Source organism: Mustela lutreola, chromosome 5 (assembly GCF_030435805.1).
Source record: "Mustela lutreola isolate mMusLut2 chromosome 5, mMusLut2.pri, whole genome shotgun sequence".
Taxonomy (NCBI): domain Eukaryota; kingdom Metazoa; phylum Chordata; class Mammalia; order Carnivora; family Mustelidae; genus Mustela; species Mustela lutreola.
The window spans coordinates 147123865-147143447 of NC_081294.1; the positions used below are offsets into that span (position 1 = coordinate 147123865).

The following is a 19583-nucleotide window of genomic DNA, read 5'->3' on the forward strand; positions in this document are numbered from 1 at the left end:
TTCCCTCTGCAGAACCAGTAAGGACATGGGCTGCCTGGGTAGCTCAGTCATTAAGCGTCTCCCTTCAGCTCAGGTCATGATCCCAGGGTCCTGGGATCTAGTCCCACATGGGGCTCTCTGCTCAGTGGGAAGCCTGCTTCTCCTTCTCCCACTCCCCTGCTGTGTTCCCTCTCTCGCTGTCTCTCTCTCTGTCATATAAATAAATAAAATCTTTTTAAAAAGGAAGAAAAGAAAAAGAAACCAGTAAGGGCTCATTGCAGCAAGCACATGATAAGCTGGATAAAAATGGAGTGGGTGACGCCATCAGGGTCCCAGAAAGCAAAGAAAGGTGGGTCACAGAAGAGTGAGCAGACGCACAAATAAAGAAGTCAACAGAGAACTGGAAGAGCACCATTTTGAGGAAGTGTGAGCACAAGGATTCTCCCCAACACACATTCTTTTTCTGCAGGCCTCTTCAGCCACAGGTACCAGCTAACACACCTGGGATCACTAGCTTGGCCTCACAGAAAACAGCAGAGGGTAAGGCTGGCTGGTTTTATGCACCAAGAGCTGAGTTGGTGTGTCTATTTCTTTCTTTCTTTCTTTTTTTTTTTTTTAAAGATTTTATTTATTTATTTAACAGACAGAGATCACAAGTAGGCGGAGAGGCAGGCGGGGTTGGGGGGTGGGGAGCAGGCTCCCTGCTGAGCAGAGAGCCCGATGTGCAGCTGACCCTGAGATCATGTCCTGAGCCGAAGGCAGAGGTTTTCGCCTACTGAGCCACGCATGCACCCACAGTTGGTGTGTTTAAAACCACTGCTAATACAGATCCGAGGTCACAGATGCCAACCCATTTATCTAATATTTGCAGATTGTTGGGTGAGAAAGTTTATTTCCCACCTTAATACATTCTATGAGGCTAATTACATCGGTCACTTGCAAAATTCTATCCCACCTCCAGTGTTAAGCAAAACTTCAGGGGTGTTCATACTGTCTGAGGTTTAATAATGCTGAAGAAAGATCAATACAGAAACAGTCCTAACCACACTGCATAAACAGACACTCCCCAAGCAATTTGTTCAGACTCCACAGTGTGTGTGTGTGTGGGGGGGGGGGGGGGGGTAATGTTTCCAGTCTCCACAGAACACTTTCATTTAGTATTTTCTGAACCAAATTCAGACAGCAAATTACACATAAGTCAACTCCATTACAGAGCTGAGATCTAGAGACCGAGGAGGACGGGGAGGGCAAAGGGAATAGCAATGCTTAAGCAAAAGAATTGTGCTCCCGCCTTCAGGTATAGAAGTAAGTCCTTAGTTTAGAAATAACGTTACCATGTATCTGAGAAGGGATCTTTTACTTAGTAAGTAGCAAGCACAGTCAGCAGAACAATCTCTGAACTGGGAATTGGAAGATCCGTGTCCAAACCCTCAGTCCCTTGCTCATCAACTGTGTCATTTGGGAGAAGAGGCTCAGCCTACTTGAGCCTTGTTTTCCTCCTTTGTAGGATAAAGATGATTCTACCTCCCTGTATATGTCATATTGAGCTATTATCACCAACTGAGATCCCGTATATGAACATGTTTGGAGAGCTATAAATTATAATTGATATTTTGCTATTTTTGCAATATAGTCCATGCCCATGATTACACTCAATTATGAAACTGCCACAAATATACAAGTTATTATTTTACACAGTCTCTGACATCGTGAATATAAGTCATGGCATGATTCAATATATTCCATGTGATTGGCAAATAAGCCCCCCAACACATGGGATACAGTCATTTAGGCTGCATTTAAAGAAAACCGTATTTTGAGGTAGCACTTTTTTTTTCCCCTCTTCAAAGAAGACATCCAAAATGGCCTTAGGAACGCACTAAGCAAGGAATAAATAGAGGTAAGAGAGTAAAATTGTTTCAGATTTATACTTCATAGAACTCTAATGTCATGTAGTGAAATCCTAAGCAGTGAATATATTTTCTCGAGCTATCTACACTGCTATAAAGACACAGTGAAATATATCTTTATCTTGTTTGATAGCACTTGGTAAATATTGTTCACTTAACAGACGTTATAAATTACTCACTGCCAACGAGGAAAAAGAAAGTCAGCCTTTACAACTATGAAGTGATCAAAAGGCTATATTTAAAAACTTGGAGGCCATAGTCATAAAATGTGATTTAACTGAAGATTTTATGGTATGCTCATGAACAAGTAAATCAGACTCTTCAGTGTTTATCTCCGATAACTGCTGGTTTCACAAACCATCACCCATGAAGGAGATGCTATCATTAACCATAATACAGAGATTCTATGAACAGCCCACAGGTAATAAAAATGATAACGCCTTTCTTGTCAGTGAAGGGGCACTCTTTTTAACATTCTTTCCTTGATCAATTATCAGATCTGAATTTTTTTAAGTCATCTCCACACCCAACATGGGGCTCGAACTCACGACCCCAAGATCCAGAGTCATGCGCTCCACCAACTGAGCAAGCCAGGTGCCCCACAGACCAGAAACCTGGAAGGAAAAAAAAAAGGGACAATACCTGGAGTATTATGGATTTTTTAAAGGTAAACATTGTTTATATAAGAAGAATTAATTTTCAAAAAGAAATTGCCAAAACGTATTCATGGAACCAAAGTACTAATCATCTCCTTAGGACTCTGCTAAGAAATAAAACTACGTGAGTTGTCTAAGGAATATTTTAAAATAAGCATTGGCAAACTTCTTCCATAAAGGGCCAGAGAATAAATAGTTTAGGCTTTGCGGATCATACTGTCTCTGTTGCAGATCCTCAGCTCTGCCCAATAGCTCAGAAGCAGCCCTAGACAATATGTAAGTGAATAAGTATGGCTATGTTCCAACAAAACTTTCTTTATGGATGCTGAAACTGGAACATCATAGACTATTTACGTGGCACAAAATGTTTTAGTTTTGGTGTTGATTCACCACTGAACTGTGTTAAAAGCCATTCGTCGTTCTCGTGCTACATGAAAACAGGTATCATACAGGATTTGACCTGAGGCTATCGGCTGCCAACTCCCAACCTAAGATACCATGGATAGTATCCCCCTAATAGACAAAGGTCATTTTCTTCCTGACGTCTGCAGGTTTCACTCCATTTATCTGATGTTTGGAAGGTTAAGAAAGGAAAACCTATGCCCTACTTCTAGTATAAACTCTGACTTCTGGACTCATCATTGAAACTGACTTACCCTATCTGGTCAAAGTGTGAAAAAAAAAAAAAAAGTACAGGAACAGAAAAATGCCATCACCCCAAAACCTCTCCATGCGGTCCTTTTATATCCTCACAGGCTCTCCATCCCAACACACCACTATCCTGTCCTCTATCACTAGAATGCTGTCTTTTTGAGAATGTCAAAGAAATGAAGTCATACAGTCGGTAACTTTCTGAGATGTGCTTTTTTTCACCAAGCGAAACATCTTTGAAATCGATCCAAGTTCTTGGGTGCATCAACCATTTCTTCCTGTTTATTGCTGAGATATTCAGGGTTCCATTATAGGAACGCACCATGGTGCGGTTACCCATTCACCCAATGAAGGACATTTGGGTTGTTCCCAGTTATTAGCGATTACAAAGAGAGCTTCTATAAATATTCATGTATACGTTCTCGTGTGAACAAGCAGTCTCCAGTTCACTTGAGAAATAAGCCAAGAAAAGGATTTCTGGGTATGTTCAACTCTCAAAGGAGCTTCCCAACCCTTTTCCACTCTACTTACTCCACATCCTCACGAGGACTTGAGTTCATCAGTATTTTTCTTTAGTTCGGTCCTGCAACAGGTATGCCATGACTTCACTTTGTCTCTGCAAAGGTTCATGACGCTGGATATCTCTTCCTATCTTTGCTTCCCGCCCACATTTACTCCTCAGTGTAGTGTCTGTTCCACTCTCGGACCCACTTTTAAGCTGGGTTGTTTGTTTTCTTACTGTTGGGTTTGGAGTGTTCTTTATATACTCTGCACAAGCTGTTCACTGGGTATGTGATTTGAAAATACTTCCTCCCAGTCTGTAGCCTGTCTTTTCATTCTCTTAACACTTTTTATTTATAAAACAAGCATTTTTAAGTTTGATCAATTCCAATTTATCCTTTTTTTTTTAATTTTATGGATCTGTTTCTGACATCATATCTTAAGAACCTCAATTAAATCATGTCCTAAAGATTTCTAATGTTTTCTTTGAAACGTGGTATGGTTTTATATTTTGCACTTACCCATTTTGTGTCAACTTTTTAATAAAACATGTAGTTTCAATTAAAAGTATTTTTGGTTTTGGTTTTTGCATACAGAGGTCCAACTCTGTTGATTTGCTTTGGCCCCTCTGGCAAAGAAATATTAGCCATATTTGTATATATGTCTACTGTTGGACTTTCTGTTTTGTTCCATTAGTCTATCCCTTCATAAATACCACGCTATCTTTATACTGAAGCTTTAGCGTAAACCTTAAAATCGGGTCACAGGATTTTTTTCCACTATAGCTCCCCGAGACTCTCTTCTTTTTTGTTTTCTTCCCTTTTTTCTCGATTTATTTGAGAGAGAGAGAGAACACAGGGGGGACACAGAGAGAGGAGAAGGAACTCAAGGAGACATTGTGCTGAGTGTGAAGTGTGATGTGGGACCTCGATCTCACAACCCTGCAAGCATGACCTGAGCTGAAACCAAGAGGCAGATGGTTAACTGACTGAGCCTCGCAGGAAGGCTTTTTTCGTTTCTAAGTAGCATTTCTCTCTGTTGTCCCCAGGGGATAATTTTCTCTACCTTCCCCACTGTTCTTCTCCCCGCCCTCTCCATTCTGCTACAGTTCCAACATGTTTTCACCTTTGGTTACTTTTATTTTTCAGTTTTAAATTTTCACTTGGTTCTTAACTGTACCTTCTAACTTGCTCAGACTTTCTACGTGTTCGTTCCTTTGGACAGTCTTCACCCTTCCTTACTGGAGCATTTTTCTAACAACTACCTCAACGTTGATGTGGATAATTCCATCATCTGAGTCACCCAGGCATCGGCATCTTTTGATCATCTGTTCCCACGTGAGCCGAGATTTTCCCGTTTCTATGCCAAGTGATCTTGACTATGATAAGACTGTAGCTCTTATTTAAATCCTAGGGAAAATGTCAACGTTTTGGTTTTAGGCAGCAAACAACTTGGGGGGATTCAAGCCTCGAATTTAATCAGACTTCCTTAGGCAGCTCCATTCTCAAAGCCTCTGGGATGCTCTACAGATCTCCATGCGTGACCCATCTGGGTCCCGGGCGGTGGTCTGTTCCATAATTCAGTTTGTAAAATCTACGGCTCAAGGCCAGGTACTCCCATGAGTAGCTTGGGAATGATCCCAGGAGTTCACAACTTCCTGGAGCCACTCTCGCAAATGCCTCCCTCTCCAAAATCTATTGGGTTCTCTGGGGTGCACTGAAGAGCCCCCTCTGTATCCATGTATCACAAAACTGCAGCTTTGTTTACCCTGCTCTAGACTTCTGGATACCGTCACAGTCACATGGGGGCCAAGCAGCAGGAAGACAGAGAGAGGCAGAAAACCACTGAGGTCTTTGTTCCTGATGCCACAGGAGTGGGGCTCCCCTCAGAGGTCCCCTGGGAGAGGGAGGTCAGAAGCTCCCTGTTTGGAACTCTCCTGGACTTGGCCTCATGCATCTCTCCACTCAGGTGACTGTGATCTTTCACTGTAATAAAACAGAACGGTGGTGCTAACAGATGTCTGTGAGTTCTTGAATGAGGACCCAGTTGTTCCCTTAACTACCTCCATTTTGATCTTGGTCTGTACTTACTAACAGATTATGTCATTCCTTCCAGCTTATCTTTAACTCAGGCAAAACACCCAACAGGCAAAGCATGCCATGATGGGGACCGAAGCTAATCCCTCAAGCAATAAGGGCTGCCGTGACACCTTCGACGCACCATGTAACTGACCCCCCAAGACAATTATTGACCTGACCTACCTAGCTGCACAGACCACCCATCTTTGTCCCATATTTTCCTTATAAAAACCTAGAGGTATTTTCCACTCTGGACATAATTCTTGGGACACTAGTACTCTGTCTTCCTGGCGTTGGCTTCACTGAAATAAATACCTCACTTGTTTCACCCACCACTGTGTCTCTCCGCCGCTGGATTTACGAGCGGTGAGTGGCCCAACCTGGTTCATATGGGATCCCTGGAACTTAGGTACTCTTGGGCCCTTACAACCTGGATGGTGTCAGAAGGGAGGGTGGTCTTATAGACTGTTCCCTAACTGCTCATTCTGTATCCTTTATTTGGATGTATTAAAACTGGGGTAGGCCAGAGAAGGCATGGTTTTTGAATACAGCTCGTGAAACTATCCAGGCTTCCTCAAGACTCTGGCAGAATCCCAGAACCAGAGAAAGAAGGTGTAATTGAAAAGCCTTCCTGGAGAATCCTGATCTGCTCCTGAATTTAAAACTACTTCCATTGAGAATTCTTGGTATTTTCTAAATATGTAACAAAACAGGAGAAGGCCGGGAGTTGGACAGAGCTTGTAAGCTGATTGCTTTATCACTGTCCTGTTTAGAAGCCTTCCCTGGCCTGCCATTACCCAAGTAATAAATCAAATAAGCCTCACATTCTATATTCTTGGCAATCGAACCCCAAACCAGCTTTATTTTCTTCCACACCATCCCAGTGGGTCCTATCCCAAACTCTGATTCAATGGTCTAGGGTGGGGTTCTAGGACCAATATATTTCGAAAGCCTCCCAAATGATTCTACTATGGATCCAGGAGAGATAAGCTCCATTAGGATGTTTTGTTTTATAGCCAAATAGATCACCACTGGGATGCCTGGGTGGCTCAGGTCATGATCTCAGGGTCCTGGGATCGAGTCCCACATCAAGATCCCTGCTCGATGGAGAGTCTCCTTCTCCCTCTCCTTCCCATTCTTGCTCTCTGTTGCTATTTCCATCTCTCTGTCAAACAAATAAATAAAATATTTTTAAAAATTGATTACTATTTATTACATAAACCTAGGATAACACCCTATTTTTACCTCCAGAAATCCACACGTTCTTGAAGGTCCAGCGCAAATGGCAAACTTTCCAGGAAGCCTTCCCAGATCTCACTAGATCACAATCAATGTCTGCTTCTCCCCCAACGTCTGGTTCTCCCCTGTGTTTTGGGTGCACCACTCCATAAGACGTTTCCACATTCTGCATTCTAACACACTTCAGAAGCTGCAATAAAAGAACAGTAGGATCCAAATACTAGTTCTGTGAATTACCCTGTGATTTTAATACAATCCAAGAACAGTAGGATCCAAATACTAGTTCTGTGAATTACCCTGTGATTTTAATACAATCCTTAATTCCCAAAGATTTAAAATACTTCATCTATAAAATTCAAAAAACAAATGGTTGCCTTACAGTGTTACTCTAAGGTTCAAATGAGATGCTCCCCAACCTTCTTCACATGATAGTACACAGAAAATGTGATTATAACAGCTTACTGGTGTTACCAGAGGCCAAGGGAGTAAAAGCACCTGAGCTCCAGGGATCCCAAATGGACCAGGTTTAGATGCTCACCACTAAGAAATTCAGAGGCAGAGAGATAAGTAGTGGTAAACCAAGAAAGGAATTTATTTCCGTGAGGCCAACATTGGGAAGAGAGGACTATGGTGTGCCAAAAACTAGCTCCAAAGGGAAGAAAGTACCTCTAGGTTTATGTAAGGACAATATGGGACAAAGGTCAGGGGGTAAGTACAGGTGCAAAGTGGAGGTCAGGTCTATCACCGTCTTGGGGTCAGTCACGCGGGGTCTCGCTGGCACCATGGCAGTCCTCATTGCTTGAGGGGGGAGATTCAGTTCCCATTATAAGATATTTTGTCTGCCGGGCCTTTTGCCTGAGTGAAGTGGTAAGCTGGAAAGAAGGACTAACCCATTAAAGAGTACAGACTAAGGCAAAAAAAAAAAAAAAAAAAATGGAGGTAGTTAAGGCAAGAGAGAGAGTATAAGCAGGGAGAGCAGAAGGCAGAGGGAGAGGGAGAAGCAAAATCCCAGCTGAGCAGGGAGCCCGATTCGGGGTTCGATCCCCAGACCCTGGGATCATGACCTGCGCCAAAGGCATACATTTCACCAACTGAGCCACCCAGGTGCCTCTGAATGCTACTAATTTTTAAACATGGTGCCTCTGAATGCTACTAATTTTTAAACATGGTATCACGTCTGATGATTTTCCTTCACAACCTCTTCGTTTTTTAGCTCGATGATGATAGACCAATTCTGTTTCTCCTACTGAAATTAGAACTATCTGACTTTCGTGATTGTGGTTAGGGAGGCTGAACAGGGAGGAACTGACTCCCAAAGAAATACAAAACTGATAAGCTTTGAGGTAACTGATCTTTTTTTTTTTTAATAAATATTTTTATTTATTTATTTATTTGACAGAGAGAGATCACAAGTAGGCTGAGAGCCAGGCAGAGAGAGAGAGGGAAGCAGGCTCCCGCTGAGCAGAGAGCCCGATGTGGAGCTCGATCCCAGGACCCTGAGATCATGACCTGAGCCGAAGGCAGTGGCCTAATCCACTGAGCCACCCAGGCACCCCGAGGAAACTGATCTTAAATGCAATTGACATAATAAAATAAAGTACTTCTCTGTAATTATGGCTATTTCATGTCATGGTGTGTGCCCATCACCCCCAGAGATAACAATTTCATTTGCTTGGGGCACAACCTGAGGCATTGGGAGTGTTTAAAACTCCCAGATATTCTCACGTGCATCTGAGGTCAAGGACCACTGGACATAAAAATTTTGAGTCAGAAACATCATTAGGTAAATTTCAGTTAAAATTTCCGTAAAAGCAGAGTATGTATTTTTCCAGTCCACAGAAATTATCTAATCCCCAGTGCCCCCCAACCCTTTAAAAGATTTGATTTATTTACTTGACAGAGAGAAAGAGAATGAGAGCAGAAGTAAGGGGGTCAGGGGCAGAGGGGGAGGGAGAAGCAGACTCCCAAAATATCTTAAGATCTTAAAATCCCAGCTGAGCAGGGAGCCCACTGCAGGGGCTCGATCCTAGGACCCTGGGATCATGACCTGAGCCGAAGGCAGAGGCTTAACCTGCTCAGCCATCCAGAGGTCTCTCCAAATATTACTATAGAAAGGAAAGTGTAAAAAATAAAACAAATGTTAAAGAAAGAAAAAGTTCCATATAGCCAGGAATGTGTTTTTTTTTTGTTTTTTTTTAAGATTTTATTTATTTATTTGTCAGAAATCGAGCAAGCACGAGTGAGCACAGGCAGACAGAGTGGAAGGCAGAGTCAGAGGGAGAAGCAGGCTCCCTGCGGAGCAAGGAGCCCGATGCGGGACTCGATCCCAGGACACTGGGACCATGACCTGAGCCGAAGGCAGCTGCTTAACCAACTGAGCCACCCAGGCGTCCCAAGCCAGGAATGTTTGCAGACCTATTTCTTTCAATTCAAGAAAGCTGAACATCTTGAAGTCTAAAGAATGCTTTCCCCATTTGTTTATGTTTTGGGGTTTCATGGTAAACAGGATTATCTCTTACAGATTTTGCCTCCAATGTTTGGAAACCTCAAAATAGAAAAGAGACTTCTCAGCGATTCTGATTCTAATTAATGAAATCACTTAATGTAAAGGGGCTTATCTTTATGAATTCATCAGAAATTCTGAAACTCATAATTAATTCCATTTATAGTTACAAAATCCTAAATGTACTTCCATTGAGTATTTCCACGGAAGATAAGAGGTTCAACTTGCTTACTGGGAAATAACAAAAGAGGCAATAATCCCAAATGAGGCATTCTGCCTCTGTTCAAAAGCCTGAAATGTGTCTGCACAGGTCATGTAAACAAAATTTCAGATAGTGTGAAACAGATAAACCACTGCCCCCCAAATTCATGCAGGCGCACACACACATACACACACCTGTTTCTTCTGCCATGCAACTTAGTAAGTAAATACTTTCGACTCTTCTAGCTTTCATATAATACTGACTGTGCCATTCAAACACATTTCTGAGCCTCAGTTCCCATATCAATAGAAGAAGGGGGCCACAGTATCACAGGTGCTTTGGAAACCCCTGATTAGGATTTCAAGAAACTTCAAGTAAATGAAAGGGAAACCAGCATTTGCTGTGTGGTTGTGTTCACAAGTCAATCATGTGGTTGCAACAGAGAAAAATACAGCTAAGCTAGCTTAGCAAAAACAAATTTTGGGGGGACACCTGGCGTGTTCAGTCAATAGAGCGTGTGACTCTGTTTTTGTTTTGTTTTGCTTTGTTTAAGACTTATTTATTTATTTGAGAGAGAGAGAGAGAGAAAAGAGCACAGCAGGGAGGGGCAGGGGGGAGGGAGAGAGAGGCCCCAAGGAGACTCCCCACTGAGCGCAGAGCCCAACATGGTGCTCCATCTCACAACTCTGAGATCATGACCTGATCAGGGTCTCAGCTGACTAAGCCACCCGGCACCCCAATAGAGCATGTGACTCTTGATCTCGGGATCATGAGTTCCAGCGCCACGTTGGGTGCCTACTTAAAAAAGAAAGAAAGAAAGAAAAGAAACAGAGTTTTTGGAAAGTATCAGTAATACCCAAAGGCAGGCATTAGAGAGTAGGACCTTGTAAGGGATGCAGCCCAAGAAGTGGGTGCTCCCGAGCCGCTACAAGTCTCATCAAATTCTAGCTGAAGAAGGCTCTCATTGCTATTTTTCTCTGAACATTGCCTTTATTTATTTATTTATTAAAGCTTTTATTTATTTATTTGACAGACAGAGATCACAAGTAGGCAGAGAGGCAGGCAGGGAGAGAGAAGAGGAAGCAGGCTCCCTGCTGAGCATAGCAGGCTCCAACCCAGGACCCCAGGACTGTGACCTGAGCTGAAGGCAGAAGCTTTAACCCACTGAGCCACTCAGGTGCCCCTAAGCATTGCTTTACTTGTCCTTTCTCTACCCAGTGGTTTTCTTTGCACTAGTAAAAAGTAGCACCAGTGGTGAAAAAGAAGTGAGTACATTCCTGCTGACCACTGACATCTCCCCTCTAGAACTCAAGACCAACTAACAAGAGTCTCTATGTCCCTATGAAAGATGAGAAGCGAGTCTGACTGGTCTAGCTTGGAGCAGCCATCCCCCCATGGTTGAGTCACTAGGGAGGCGAAGTGTTCAGTGGTTCTGACTGGGAGGCAGAGACCTGTTCTTGCCCCACCAACTGTGAGTTCCCAGCACTGTGGCAGAAGGCATGAGAGAGGTCTGTTCTGCCTTCTGCAGGCTAAGCCTGCTCACTCCCTGTCTCAATCTTTTCAACAACCTTATACCACAGAGTTCTGTCCTCATTTTGGGGGAAAAAAAAAAAAAAAAAAAAAAAAGCTGATGCTTAGAATTTTGAGGGACTCACCCAAGACCACATGGCAAGGAGCAGTTGAGGAGCCTATGTCCTCAGCACTGAGAGATGAGCGTCCTTGCTGCAAGTTACACCATTGAGAGGTATGTGCCATGTATGTTGGTTAACGCAGCAAACACTTGACGATATTGTAGTTAGCTGATGGTTTTGCTTGGACATTCTAAGCACTGTAAACAATATTTGGGTCACTGATCTTTTATAAATGAGATGCAACAGTGAGTAGGAGAGTAAAAGGTGATAGTTTGCTTTCCTTAGCACACGCCTCCCGGGAACTAACAAATGGTCTGTGTTCAGGAAGAATAGAGATCATTCCGGTCATCTAACACGGCTCTTTGTCAGGCAGAGTGCTAAATGCTTGACCTGCACATCACACTGAGTCCTCCAAAAACACCAATGATGGAACTACTGCTGTTACCCACATTACCCAGATGGGGGGAAAAAACAAACAGATTGAGAGAGACTTGGTAACTAGTTCCAGTCTACCATTACACAGTGGCCCCTCTGGGTTTTAAATCAGGGCCAGCTGGAGGTTCCTAGCTGGTTCAGTCAGAAGAGCACGCAACTCTTGACCTTGGGCTCTTGAGTTCGAGCCCCATGTGGTGGATAGACACCCCATAGCTCTGAACCACTGGGCTCTGCCGACAGATCAGGCATGCAAATATATCATATATACAGCATACATTAAATCTCTAGCTAATATTCGATATATTTTCAAAAACATCAGAAATAACAATTGCCAGGAGTTTCTCATCCCCCATTTACTGGCAGTCCATTCCGTACCAAATATTGAGGTAGGTAGTTCATATTGTGATTTTGTTTTATAGACAGACTATAGTTGACTGATTTTCCTTTTTCAACAAGATAGTGATCTGATTTCTTTTGAAAGAACTGACCAATCTTTCAAAGGAAACTTTGTTTTTTATCTTTGTCTCTGATGAGGGGAATTCTGTCCCTTATCAGCAGACATGCCCAGCGTCCTCGGGAACGAATTCTGAAGGATGATTGCCCAGCCTCCAGCCTACTGCATGGGTATCTCGAATTCTTACTCACCTGGGTTCTCTCTTCAGTAATTCCTCATCTACAGCTCCTTGAGGCACCGGGTAAAGCAGGAAGAAAACAAAGATATGAACACATTGGTAAAACAACAACAACAACAACAAAAACAGCTTATATTTGTCACACTTAAAGAAAGTGAAATATAAAACACTTTACCCATGTGTGCTGTAAGTTAACAAAAGCCCGATAAACTGGCATGTATTTAATAAGTATAACTCATTATAAACCCTATGTTTCAGTTCTGTTAAAGGAAAATCAAAGAAGGGGCACCTGGATGGCTCAGTCAGTTGAGTGTCCAACTCTCGATTTCAGCTCAGGTCTTGATCTTGGGTTGGTGAGATCAAGCCCCATGTCAGGCTCCAAGTTCAATGTGAAGTCTGCTTGAGGTTCTCTCTCTCCTTCTGCCGCTCCCGCTCATGCTCTCACTCTGTCTATAATGAACAAATCTTTTTTAAAAAGTCAAATCAAGGAAGAGAAAGTGAGTAACACAATTGAAGGACTATATTAACAAATAAATAATAAAGCAGAAGAAAAAAGAGAAAAATTCTATTCACAGACACATAGAGACACATTAAAATCTAAAAGAAACAGAGTTCTAGAGGAAAATGAAAAGAGAATTTGGGCGGGTAGGGAGAGGGACCAAAGATCTGGTGGTTTCCAATCACTGTGATTCAGAATGTGGTCAGAGGAGCATGAAAACTGCCCAGAGCACCTGTGAAAACACAGACAGTTGACCCTACTGTAAACCTACACGTCAGACTCACTGAGGGCCTGGACCCACAAATCTGTCATCAAAACCACCTCCTCAGTTTGTTCCCAGGCACATGAACACCTAAGAACCACCACCTGAGGATCGCAGGAGTGGCTCTGTGTGCCAAGATGCAAAACTTCAGAGGATTCCTAACCCCAAAGTCAAAACTGATGAATAATATTTTGTACCTTTAAGAAAGATGAGGACCTTGATTTTTTTTTTTTTAAATAGCAAAAGCATGTGAATTCACAACACAAATACTGTATTGCCATCAAATCTGAGAGCATTTCTTTTTGTCATTTTTAAGAAGGAAAATCCCCTTTCCTGGTGGGACAGGGTCAAGCCTTATATTTCATCTCAACAATTAAGACTGCTTGTTTTCTAATCATTGACAAGAGAGAACGTCTGAGAACTTCCTGAATCATGTATGATATTTTAGAACATATGCCCATTCTTACAAAGAAAATTTTCAGACTGGGTTAATAACTTTCCCCCAAAACAAGAACCACTTCTTAAAGTTAATACAAAGATTTTTTAAAAATCATGTTGCATTTTTGCAACCATAGTCACAAAGCATACCTTGATTAATCCAATTGTCTTCACTGACCAGTCAGCCAAAAATTTCTTCTTCATTGTCTCAAACAGACAGTAAGGTCTGAAAATCAAGCTTCGATGACTGACAAATTTGGATCTGGAGATCAGAAACTGAAGTCAGATAACACTACCCATTTGATTCACCTTCTACAACTTTGTTTCCACCTACATTCTATGGAGTTGTCAGTTACATCTATAATTTCTTTCTCCTGTAGAGTTCAAACTCCTTCCCTTCATGTCCATGTTTACATCACTGTCTAGAATTTTCTTTTATTTGACACTGGAGGAAATGACTGGTTTTTTAAACCCTCAAATACCAATGGCTAACAGCCCATGCTGCAAAGCCAGCCAATTTCCATGTATGGTTAAAGTTCACAGAGTTTCCATTCTTAATACAGATTTATAAAAGGAAATTTCACCAAATTGTAAATAGCATCATTTATCAAGTTTATTGCTCCGGCAAGTCTGATTTCAGAAGTTACCTGGCTGAATAACTTTTACGTGGCTCCGGTCTTCTGGCAAAAATTCATTTTTTAAAATTTTGGCACAAGGAGAAGGTGTAAGAAATGGTACACATGAAATACATACAGTTCTTGGCATATCAATTATACCTCAGTAAAACAGTTTTTTAAAAAAATAACTAAATAGGGACACCTGGCTGGCTCAGTCAGTTAAGCACATCATGATTCCAAGGTCTTGGGATCAAGTCCCGCATTGGGCTCCTTGCTCAGCCAGGAGCTTGCTTCTTCCCCTGCTTGTGCTCTTTCTTTCTCTCTCTGACAAATAAATTAAAAAATCTTTTTAAAACATAAAAGAAGTAAATAAAAAGCTAAGGGGGAAAAAGATAAGAGCACAAGAAATCCCAATCGGCACCACTGACTTTGCAGGCTGTGAAACAGAGACCAAGCCTTTGTTTTCTTTCCCAAGTCAGTCCCTTCCCCCTTCAATTATAAAGAACATACTGCAAATCACATATTTAGTCGCCCTACAAATTAACCAGAGTCCTTACGAAAACTAGAAATCAGTTCATATTTCATGGACCCAGAGAAGGTTCAATTAATCACAGAAACAAAAGAATTTTTAATGTGCCTGCCTCATCATTGCCACCAACACCTGCTCACTCCTAGTACCCTGAGCGCCCTCTGCCAATTCAAGTTATGTTTTAGAACTGACCTTAGCTTAAAATATATATTATTTTAAAAATAGGTAATCAGCCCAGTATGTGCTTTGTGCGTCCTTTACCTGAGGCGACAAAATAATATTTATTGGTGGTCAGTCTGTCAACAGTGGAGAAAACATATGTTTATCACTAATGTAGGCAATTTCGAAATATTTTACTTCCCTTGTCTTCTCCCTGAAAAATGAAATTTTATCAACCCTTAGGGTTTTTATCAACATTTCATTTCTGCGGGCGTCTACATCATCCCAGAGACCATGCTCAGGTTCATGATTTGATCTGGTGAATTGTAGCCAAAGGGATCCCCAAGGATATAACTAGGTATTGGCATCTCGCTATTCTTTCCCATTCCAAAACCAAAATGCATAACTATAACAGAGGATAGATTCTCATCACTCTAAGACAGATGTGCACAGCCTTCCAGAAAACGGGGGGAAATGTACTAATTAGATTCCTAAAATGCTGGCCTGAGATCAGGTACGTGACCAGCACCACCCACACCTGGGGAGCCCAGGACTTCCCTGCGTGCCCCAATCCCAGCCCCAACCTTGCCACAAAGACCCCACTTCTGTCATTCTGGGTAAGGCTCCAGATTCCAGATTTTTGGAACACTTCTCTGTGTCACCAACAGGCGACAAATTTGGGGGTCACTTGAACTAAGCGAACTTTGAGAGTGTTTGAAAGCCTCTACGTCTCTAGGCTTTCATTTGAAGGATTCACAGTTACTTACAAAAGAGGTCATAGAAATACATGCGTTCTGATGTAGGGTTGGAAGAAACTACCACCTGCTCCCACTCCTGCATGCACAGAGGCAGTGCTCTGGGATATGGGGCGGGATTGTGGCTGCTGGATGTGTTGTGTGGGACTCTGTCTCTTCCCTGCCTGCATGGCTCTCGCCTGTCCTTCAGGAGCAAAAAGGGTGCATACTACATTTCCCACGCTTCCGGGCCAGAGGGCTGGGTCCAGAGAGATTCCATCCGTGTCAGGCTGTTATCCACCATCTCAAGGGATGAGAAAGAAAAAGCAGCAGCCTTATTTCTCCAACAGCAGCTCCTGGCAGGAGTGTGGACATGGGTAGACAGGTGACTCCAGTGTTTGCCAGCAAATTCTAGGAGCCCAAGATATCCAAGTCCTCTGGTGGTGACCTTCCCAAGATTTCCCCAGAAAGCAACCTTCCTCATCTACACCCCTCCCCACTCTCCACCCTTCAAACGGCTACGTAAGCCCTTTAGCCTGCGTATTAAATCTCTTCCTTCCTGGTTCAGAAATGGCCATTGTTTCCTGGACATGGCCCCATCAGTCATGGTTACACCCATTAGCTCGCGGATTCTTGGAGCTGAAAGTATTAATCCAGAAATTTGCTCTCTGTGCCCAGAAGCATTACAGTCCAGCAGACACAATCTCCTAGAAAATGTATAGTAAAAACTCACAAATCCCAGAACTCCAGTGGGAGACTGCACGTGAATCAACTCCTTGAAAATTCAAGTGCTCCCTAGCGTGGGCCCCAAGAGCAAAGGTGGCGAATCCCCCACAGGGGGAAGGATGCCTTCCACATTCATGAAGTTCCGGGAAAATTGGCTAATGCCTTCCTGGTGTGAAATGAACTCCAGTATGACACCTCATCTCTAATGTGGTGCTCTCCAGAGTTTTTCTCTCCTATGGAATCCAGGGTGACTTTAAAGGAAGGTGTGACACCAAAACTACTGGAAATGTAAGCATCTCCAAATACTAAATTCTTCAAGGGTTTGGGGAAAGATTTATTTTGGCACGAGTTGACTTTAGAAGTGTTAGAGGATGATGGATGTAAATATATGGATTTTTCTACCTTTCTTTAGTCAGAGGTAATTTCAGAAAGCAACCCAGAGTTTTAAAAAATGGCAGAGAACCTGGAAAATGAGGTCCCGGAGATGCACATGGTTCATAACACTTTCTGCGATGAGAGGGATGTTCTTTATCCGTGTAGACCTCTAGGGTAGGTCCTGATTACATGTGGCTGCTGAGCACATGACATGTGGCTGGTACAATGGAGAAAATGTGTAATTTTATGTAATTGTAATCTAAAAAAAGGAAACAGTCACATGGGGCTACTGTTGGAAAGTGAAAATTTTTCAAACCTACTCGACACAGGTCTGACAACAATATAAAAATGTTATATTTATAAAACTGGACAGCCACGTGTGGAAGAATGAAACGGGACCACTTTCTTACACCACACACAAAAATAAACTCAAAATGGATGAAAGACTTAAATGTGAAGCAAGAATCCATCAAAATCCTAAAGGAGAACAGAGGCAGTAACCTCTTGGACCTTGGCCACAGCAAGTTCTTCCTAGACATGTCTCTAAAGGCAGGAGAGACAATAGCAAAAATGAACTATTGGGACCTCATCAAAATAAAAAGCTTTTGTACAGCAAAGGAAACAGTCAACAAAAACCAAAAGGCAGCCTACAGAATGAGAGAAGATATCTGCAAACATCTTATCAGATAAAGGGTATCTTTAAGATACTAGATATCTTAAAATCTAGTATCTACGATCTTTAAAGAACTTACCAAACTCATCACCCAAAAAACAAGTAATCCAGTCAAGACGTGGGCAGAAGACATGAACAGACATTTCTCCAAAGGAGATACACAAATGGCCAACAGACACATGAAAAAATGCTCAGCATCACTAGGCATCAGGGAAACACAAATCAAAACCACAGTGAAATACCACCTCACACCAGTCAGAATGGCTAAAATTAACAAGTCAGGAAACGACAGATGTTGGTGAGGATACAGAGAGGGGAACCTCCTTACCGTGTTGGTGGGAATGCAAGCTGGTGCAGCTACTCTGGAAAACAGTATGGAGGTTCCTCAAGAAGTTAAAAATAGAGCTAACCTATGACCCAGCAATTGCATTACTGGGTATTTATTTGAAGGATACAAACACAGTGATTCAAAAGGGTACATGCACCCCAATGTTTATAGCAGCAATGTCCACAATACCCCAAATATGGAATGAGTCCAGATGTCCATCAGCAGATAAATGGATAAAAAAGATGTGGCAGGGTGCCTGGGTTGCTCAGTGGGTTAAGCCTCTGCCTTCAGCTTGGGTCATGATCCCAGAGTCCTGGGATCAAGTCCCACATTGGGCTCCATGCTCAGCAGGGGTCCTGCTTCCCCACCCACTTTCTCTGCCTGCCTCTCTGCCTACTTGTGATCTCTCTCTCTCTCTGTGTCAAACAAACAAATAAAATCTTAAAAAAAAAAAAAAAAGATGTGGTATATATAAACAATGGAATATTATTCAGCCGTCAAAAAAGAATAAAATCTTGACATTTGCAATGACATGCATGGAACTAGGGGTATTATGCTGAGCCAAATAGGTCAGAGAAAGACTAATACCACATGATTTCACTCATATGTGGAATTTTATTTTATTTTTTTTTATTTTTTTTTTTTTTTAAAGATTTTATTTATTTACTTGAGAGAGAGACAGTGAGAGAGAGCATGAATGAGGAGAAGGTCAGAGAGAGAAGCGGACTCCCCATGGAGCTGGGAGACCGACGCGGGACTCGATCCCGGGACTCCAGGATCATGACCTGAGCCGAAGGCAGTCGTCCAACCAACTGAGCCACCCAGGCGTCCCCATATGTGGAATTTTAGAAGCAAAACTGATGAACATAGGGGAAGGGAGGAAAAAATAAAAGAAGATTAAAAATTGAGGTAAGGCACACCTCAAGAGATGCTAAACTCTATAAAGCAAACTGAGGGTTGCTGGAGGGGAGGTAGGTGTTGGATGGGGTAACTAAGTAATGGGCATTAAGGAGACCACTGGGTGTTATAAGCAACAGATAGAGCATGAAATTATACCCCTGAAACTAATTTTAAAAATTACAAAATGTATCAGGTAGTCAATTTATGCACAATAAATAAAATCTTAAAATTTATAAGATAACAATTATAATCTAAAAAAAACCCCCAAAACAAAAATCTTATATCCAATAAGTACATTTATAGAAAGAATAAAATTATATCAAAATATAAAGTCCTTTATATAGTGTTAATAATAAATTGACTGCTATGTAAAGTTAGTATGTACTGAAGTCATAGATATACATCTCTTTCCAATTTAAACATTTTATTTTGGGGGCACCTGGGTGGCTCTTTTGGTTAAGGGTCTTCCTTTGGCTCAGCTCATGATCCCAGGGTCCTGGGATCAAATCCCGAGTAAGCCTCTTTACATTGTGGAGAATCTGCTTGAGATTCTTTCTCCCCCTGCTCATGTTCTTTCTCTCTAAAATAAATAAATAAAAATCTTTAAAAAATTTTTTTTTTAAAATTTTGGGGCACCTGGCTGGCTCAGCTGGTAGAGCAGGTACTTTTAATCTTTAGGTCATGAGTTTCAACCCCACGATGGGCATAGAGATTGCTTAAAAAATAATAAAATAAAATATTAATGCTAAAAAATTTAGTTAGATTTTAATGAGACAAACAGTAAATGAGAACATTGTTGTTAACCCTTCAAACCATTCAGATAAACACCAAGCCCCTACACCCCATCAGTCATTTCCATTCCTCATGTCCTCTGAGGCCATGGCAGAAATACTGTTATAGGTTAGATGTATATATTCTCAGAATTT

At 41.9% G+C, this 19583-nt stretch overlaps 1 long non-coding RNA gene across 1 annotated transcript; it reads right to left on the bottom strand.

The window, feature by feature from the left end:
• Positions 1-2156: 2156 nt before the first annotated feature.
• On the bottom strand, positions 2157-14132 carry LOC131831433 (uncharacterized). The gene is made up of 6 exons (XR_009353647.1): positions 13767-14132; positions 12707-12867; positions 12431-12467; positions 11375-11547; positions 7021-7204; positions 2157-2503 (listed from the first exon to the last, which is right to left on the bottom strand). It is a non-coding gene; the product is annotated as an uncharacterized LOC131831433 (long non-coding RNA).
• Between the last annotated feature and the right edge of the window lie 5451 nt (positions 14133-19583).